The following is a 7,959-nucleotide window of genomic DNA, read 5'->3' on the forward strand; positions in this document are numbered from 1 at the left end:
CTAATTACTGTGAGTCTATCGGGTCAATGGACACAATGTACTTTTCACAGCATTGTAAAGTTTTTTTGGGGGGGGGGGAGGATATTTCTTGCCTTTTTGCAAGTGCCCAAGCATTTTATATTATTATGGGTACCATTTGTCCTAATGTACGATACAGAAAGCAGCTTGCTGAATGCTTGGAAATATATAAATGAAGCCTCTTGTTACATCCTTGAAATAGTAATTTAATGGATGCTGCTGGCAGGAGGGCAGGGGAAGAGGCAGGTCTGAGAGGTGTCAAGGGAGACTGTGGCAAACGAAAACAGCTTTGGCCAGCTTTTAATAGCTCTTCTATGAAGCTGAAGGCGAGCCCAGCAGGTGGGTAGGAGGAGGCGGGGCCTGCCTGATACCTCTGCATTGCCCTGGGGGGGGGGGGGACTGTTCCACATTTGATCCCAAACCATGTAATAAGGGGGGGAGGGATGTTTATATGTGTTTGTGTATTTTGCAGTACATAGAATTCCTGCAAAGCAGGGATCTTTCACTCGGGATACTCTGTTGGGTAAGGCAGCGCTTGCAGTCCCATGGACTGCAAGATGATCACCTATCCATTCTGAAGGAAATCAGCCCTGAGTGCTCACTGAAAGGACAGATCCTGAAGCTGAGGCTCCAATACTTTGGCCACCTCATGAGAAGAGAAGACTCCCTGGAAAAGACCCTGATGTTGGGAAAGATGGAGGGCACAAGGAGAAGGGGGCAACAGAGGACGAGATGGTTGGACAGTGTTCTTGAAGCCACCAACATGAGTCTGACCAAACTGCGGGAGGCAGTGCAAGACAGGAGTCCATGGGGTCACGAAGTCAGACACGACTAAATGACTAAACAACAAGGCAGTGCTTTATCTCTCTGCAACCCCCCCTTTTCTGTTTTCTCATGAAACATAAAAACAACCAATCACTCCTCCTGCAGATATAAATGCCCATCTGCACTATACATTTAAAGCAGCATCATAGAGGGTATTATTCACATGCAAGTATACAACCTCTGTATCTGTTGTACACAAAAATGGGTATGCACACTTTTGTAGTTATTCATGCGCAACATTCAATGAGTCAGCATGACTAGTGGTTAGAGGGCAATGGGAGCTGTAGTTCAGCAACATCTTTTATTATTATTATTATTATTATTATTATTATTATTATTATTATTTATTTATACCCCGCCCATCTGGCTTCCAACAAATACCACTCTGGGCGGCTTCCAACAAATACCAAAATACATTAAAATATCACAGATTAAAAACTTCCCTAAACAGGGCTGCCTTTAGGTGTTTTCTAAATGTCAAGTAGTTTATCTCCTTGACCTCCGATGGGAGGCCGTTCCACAGGGCGGGTGCCACTACCGAGAAGGCCCTCTGCCTGGTTCCCTGTAGCTTTGCTTCTCACAGTGAAGGAACCGCCAGAAGGCCCTCGGCGCTGGATCTCAGTGTCTGGGCTGAGCAATGGGGGTGGAGACGCTCCTTCAGGTATACTGGACCGAGGCCGTTTAGGGCTTTAAAGGTCAGCACCAAGACATTGAATTGTGCTCGGAAACGTACTGGGAGCCAATGTAGATCTCTTAGGACCGGTGTTATGTGGTCCCGGCGGCCACTCCCAGTCACCAATCTAGCTGCCCCATTCTGGATTAATTGCAGTTTCCGGGTCACCTTCAAAGGTAGCCCCACATAGAGCGCATTGCAGTAGTCCAAGCGAGAGATAACCAGAGCATACACCACTCTGGCGAGACAGTCTGCGGGCAGGTAGGGTCTCAGCCTGCGTACCAGATGGAGCTGGTAGACAGCAGCCCTGGACACAGAATTAACCTGTGCCTCCATGGACAGCTGTGAGTCCAAAATGACTCCCAGGCTGCGCACCTGGTCCTTCAAGGGCAGTTATCCCATTCAGGACCAGGGAGTTCCCCACACCCGCCCGCCCATTGTCCCCCCAAAACAGTACTTCTGTCTTGTCAGCATTCAACCTCAATCTGTTAGCCGCCATCCATCCTCCAGGCACTCACACAGGACATTCACTGCCTTCACCGGTTCTGATTTGAGAGAGAGATAGTTGGGGGTCATTCGCATACTGATGAACACCCAGCCCAAACCAACTGATGATCTCTCCCAGCGGCTTCATATAGATGTTAAAAAGCATTGGGGGGGGCACTAGCTACTAATTAAGTATATTGTTGCACACAACCCAATCTCTGAGCAGTGAGAGGCTCCATATCTCTTTTCCAGGGTTCAGTTTCCTTGGAATGAAGGTCAACAGAGACTGTGGTGCCTTTATAATTTGTGGTTTCATTTGCACGTGTACAACCTGAACACAGGACAGAGGAACTCAGAGCACTAACACTCCAGAAGATCTTTGCTTCTCCATTAGGTTTCTAGGGAAGCCCCAAGTCACATATCGGGGTCCAACACACCAGCTTCTGTGTCCCCAGCTTCCAGAATCCCTCCCAAAAAAAACACTCACACACAGCCTCCCTTGTTCTATTGCTCTCCTTCCTGGGATGGCAATGTATTCAGCCATGTGAGGTGGGAAAAGAGCCACCCATTTGTCTCTATAACAACAGGGCAATCTTTTTGGACATGTAAATGGCCAGTTAAGAGCATCTTAGAGAGACTGGTCTAACTGGTGCAACAGCTTCTTCTTCTACATTCTAAACTTCTGAACAGTCAATATAACTACCCCTCAGTAACAGTGAGGCTGAGCAGAAAAATGTGGCTAGGAGGAGGAGAAGGAAGGCAACAAAAGCCTTCAGCCAAACTTAGCTGGTCTCTTCCCCTCATATTCCCCCTCCCAAGCAGCCTTACTGTTTTTCTTATTACTGGAGTAGCCAGATGTCATCCAGATGTTATTGAACTACCGTACAACTACCATCATCCCTAATCATTGCCCATGCTGGCTGGGGATGATGGAAGTCCAACCTCATCTGGAAGGCAGCATATTGGCTACTGCCATGCTGTATACTACTCTTTGCCTGCTAAATAGGTCACAGTATCTTTCCGATTTAATAGCGGTGACGGGGGTGGATGGGAACGATGGTGTTCCCTGCACGGTATGTGCACAGTGGATGTCCCTGTCCAGGAAAGCAGGTGGTGAGAAGCCCAGTATTGACGTGCCGCATCCTGATTTCCACTGTGATTCCATCAGCTAATTAATATTAGCACAGCTCACTTGAGCTTGAAAAGATGCCAAGTGGAACACAGCACAAAACTGGAAAAGCGAAACTGGCTCCACCAACTTAGAGGAACGCCAAAACAACTGCTTGCAGGATGTTCAAGCCACCAGCAACAGCAGGGGCTTAGGAACAGCTTTGCTGTTATGTAACGCAGGCGGATGAGACTGAATTCAAAGCAGCAAAAGGCCAGTTTGGTTGAATAGTGCAGGTATGCTCCATCCTGTTTTCTCATTTCTTCCGCTTATTAAAAGTTCATCTCCTGCTCAGATTAAGTTCTGGTGTGCTGGCATCATCAAGGGAATGGCCCCCATTTTTAAATCTTAGCTCACCCATCAACACACTGATGCTGCACTTCTGAGCACACCGTTACTGAACGTTACATGTGACTAACCATGCACACACAAGCTCAGCTATTGTGTACACATACTGTACACTGGCTGAATGCAAATCCCTAACCGTTGAGCTGTATACCTGCACAGCTATTAACACATAGCATTCAACCAGTGATGAGTAAAGAGCCTAGGATGGTCCTATCTTAACAGGGCTGAAAATGATGAAGTACTGAAAAATGCAGTGTGGGTGAGCAGAAAGCCTAAGTTGGTGGTGTGTTTTTTAAAAACCTGTGTGTAAGCAGGACTGTGAGGCAACTGAAATGAGACCTTGCCTAATGTCTCAGTAATATAGCACTGCAAATTCTCAAAGTGCACACACTGGTGTATAAAAGGATAACATTATTTGGAGAAAGGCAGCAGCAATTCATAGTTCCATGTTGTGCACAAACAAACCCAAAAGAAAACCTGACAGCTGGGCTTTGAGGAAAAGCGAGATGCAACTGAGAAAATTCTAAGCAGCAGAAACTGTGCCTCCAAATTGAGATCCAAACAAACCAGCAGCAGCAGGGAAATGCAAAAACATTTGACACCATGTTGGTGATAAAACTGGAACATGAACACATTTTAACTTTAGGAACACAGAGAGAATAAAATAGGTTATTCAGAAAAGGTGTGAACTTGGATGAGTGTCGTTTAGTAATTTATGTGGTCCTTTTAGGATCGAGGTGCAGAGCCTAAGTGCTCAATACCATCTGTCTCTCCAGACTCTGTGGAGTAGATTTGAGGCAGAAAACAGATTAAAATTTAATGAGAAAAGAATAAAAATTCACACCTCTTAAACCAAACATGCAAACAAAAGACCCAGTTCTGCAGACCCAGAGCTAGCACACAAACCCCTTAGCTCCTGGGTTCCAGTGAAAGAATTCTTCTAGTGCAGGAAGGCAAGTAAGTGCATCTACCCAGTTAGCTCTTGAAGGGCAAACTGCTTCTGTCACAACTCTTCATCGTAAGGCGATGATGCCTAGAATGAGTTATGGACTAATTGCCTCATGTGACACAGCAGAGGTATGAGAGGGGGCTTGAGTCGCAGTTTCATTCCACAGAGGGTAAGTAATTTTACGGCACCTCTTGGCCTCATCAGTTCACACAAGCACTAGCAGATTACAGAGAGAGGAAAGCCTGAACCCACTAGCAAATTATCCTCCTGTCAATTGATCTGCAGCTCCAGCGTTACAGCTCTTAATTACATGGTAAGAACGTGGAGCAGGGTTCAAGCCTCCCCAAGCTATCTTTAGAAAGCCTCAGCCACCATGGCTTAATATGAAATCATTGGCACTTCCAACTACCCCTCTCTATTTATACTGCAGGAGCATCCATATAGGTAGAGGCACCGTCAAGGCGGCTAATCCTAAATTGGTCAGGGCTCTTGCTTGGTCATGTGGTTTGGATCCCCACATAGACAGATGCAACTGCTACCAACCTCAAAGCTACTGATCCTGTATTTACAGCTAGCACCTTAGCAGTACATGCAAGTCTTCTGTCACTAGGTAGTTTAGCTTGGGTTATTAGAAACATACTGCCCATCTTGCAACAAATCTGCAGCTCTGATAAGCTGTGGCTCTCTGAAATCTAAGGCAAAGACTCTTTCAATTAAGATTCCAGAGACAGAACTGGTAACCTTATGCTACAAGCAGAATAACAAGCTCTACTGTTGAACTATTGCCTCTCATAAAATGCATTTCAGACAGAACACTGCTTGGAAAGAACTCTAAATCACGGGCAAGCCTATGTGGCTCCTGGGTTATCTAAATGTTAACGCAGCAGTTTGTGAAACAGGAACTGTGTGGAACAGGTACTGTGGAAAGGGAACTACAGTCAAGAGACTGTTGAATGGATTTGGGCATCTCAATGGAATCTGGAGAAAATATAAAATCCTCCAAGGACCAAGGAGGTCATGAGAAAAGTCTCATCTCATGCAAAACATGCCAAATCATGCCAAATCTCCCAAAATAGTACACACACCTCATTGGAGACACACATTTTTGTGCATTTTCTTCTTTATTTCAACACTATGATTCAAGAGCCTAAAACACAAGTTTTTCCCTTTGTATTTCTGCATGTAGCACTGCAATCATAACTTACAAAAGGTTTAATACACAAAATGTACATGAAATTACAATACAAGGCTCTGTAAACATCTAGAATGTAACCTTTAGTCTTAAAATCATTATTGTCCCACATGGTTAAATATAAAACTTCAATTTGAATAGTCTCCAAACCTCTCAAGGAATGACATTCATTCTGTGTATCAAAAATAGAGTTTTCAAAGTTTTGTTTGCAAACAAACAAAATTTGTCTTTTTTTCCTTCTTCTTCTTTAATCTTTGGTTTACAAAGGAAGGCAGTTCCATTTCTCTGAGGAAGAGTTTATTACAATGAGTGCCAGATTGTGGTCAAACTTTGGTGAAGCCAAAACTGCTTTTAGTAGCCCATATCAAATGGGCCATGCACTGCCTCCTCATTTGATTAACAAAAGCCTCCACTCTTTCTGTTGAGAGTGGTTTTATGAATGCTTTCCATAATTTTTTTTTATAAAAAAATTGGACATCAGCATAGAAAGCAATTGTGTAGATTTGGAGGCGGGAGAGGCTACCAAGGTAGATGCCAAAGTGCCAGTCACAGGCGGCGGCGGCTGAAAATTGTAAGTTGCATAGTCCAAAAGAGATCATGTGCTTTTATATCCACTACATTACACAAGATTAACAGTCTTTAAATCTATAGCATCACACAAGCAAAACATTAAAATAAAATTAAGACCCTTGCACTGAAGTGTTTACAAGGCAAATACAACCATTTTTAGTACCCGAAGTCTATGTTTTCGTTTTAAATAGGAAAGCAGTTCTACATCTACAGGCATCAAGGTATTTAAAGGCATCAGAATATTTTGTGAACCATCCGCCAATTCCACAGCTGCAAAAATCTCAATTTGTTTCAGTAGCTTGCTTGCAAGGGGCTCCCCTGTGCAAGCCCTGCTGAAATGGAGAGAGGCTGTAATGGTACAGCTTTTGGTGGATTGCTCACTTAGTGCATAGCAACACGGGATTGTTTGGGGTCCCATATTTTAGGAAAATTATAAATTCAAAACTACTCAGGAGGACTTAGAGAGGGAAGAGGCTATACCGCACACCACCAAGGAGCATAAAACCCCATGGTGTACAGAAAGCTCTGAAAACTTGAAATCTCCCTGCAACCACTGGTTACTAGAGACCCATTACTACTTACGGAGTGAAAACTGTAATGCAGGAATTGTCGCCAACTAGACATGAAAAGGCTAAGGCAATTTAAAAAGGAGTGAAGTGCTACACATGTAATTAGCTGTACTTAAGCTTCTTTTAAAGTTATTTAACTTATGTGAACAGAAGACAGACTTACTTGAAAGCAACACTACAGAGAGACTACCTTTTCCAAATAACAGTACCGCTCCTTTTGATTTCTAATATTTATATACGACAATCTAGTAACAGTAGTCTAATAACAATACATATCTCAAAAAGTTAATTAAAAGCAAATTTACTGGGGGAAAGGGATGAATTTAAGAGCTACTCCAATTTGACATCTACCTAATTAAAGCATTCAAGATAGCTGTTCATATGAAGGCCACTTCCTTCCCTCTTGAATTGTACATTCTAACCCCCAAAATCGTATTTGCTTTGACTGTCAAGGTTAAATATATATATTCTAAACTTTAGGAATTTTGTAGAAGACAGGCATTATGTTTCCACTGAAGATAAGCAAAAACATCTGAATGTACTGTATTTTATTTTACACTGAATGGTGGGCCACTGGCAGACCAAGTGACAAATCAGTCAGCAGAACATTGCCAGTTGGGGCTAGCTGTCAGTGCCCTCTTGGTGGCTAAAAGAAGGCTTAAAGAAGACAAAGCTCTCTTCACAGGAGATGTGGGAAATTGATTAAAACACATTGGGCTTCCTACCTGGTGGGCCAGAGTTAGAACAGATTTCCAGACAAGGATGGCCTGATTTGGATGGGCTCTTATGTTCTTTCTGCACATATATCCTGGGGGTCTTCCCATGGCAGGGTATTTCAGCTCTGTTAGCTTTAAGCATGTCTGCAATGACATGTGTGTTGTTTAGTCATTTAGTGGTGTCCGACATGAGTGTACAAAGCCCCTATTACTGCTGACCGAAGGAATCAAAACTTCAGATGCAGTTAAGACTTACAATGTTTTTACAGGTAGGTAGCCGTGTTGGTCTGGGTCGAAGTAAAATAAAAAAAAATCCTTCAGTAGCACCTTAAAGACCAACTAAGTTTTTATTTTCATACCAAAATAAAAACTTAGTTGGTCTTTAAGGTGCTACTGAAGAATGTTTTTACAACAGGCCAGGCCAGATTAATCTTTACTTGATTGC

Source organism: Zootoca vivipara, chromosome 6 (genome assembly GCF_963506605.1).
Source record: "Zootoca vivipara chromosome 6, rZooViv1.1, whole genome shotgun sequence".
In the NCBI taxonomy this organism is placed as follows: domain Eukaryota; kingdom Metazoa; phylum Chordata; class Lepidosauria; order Squamata; family Lacertidae; genus Zootoca; species Zootoca vivipara.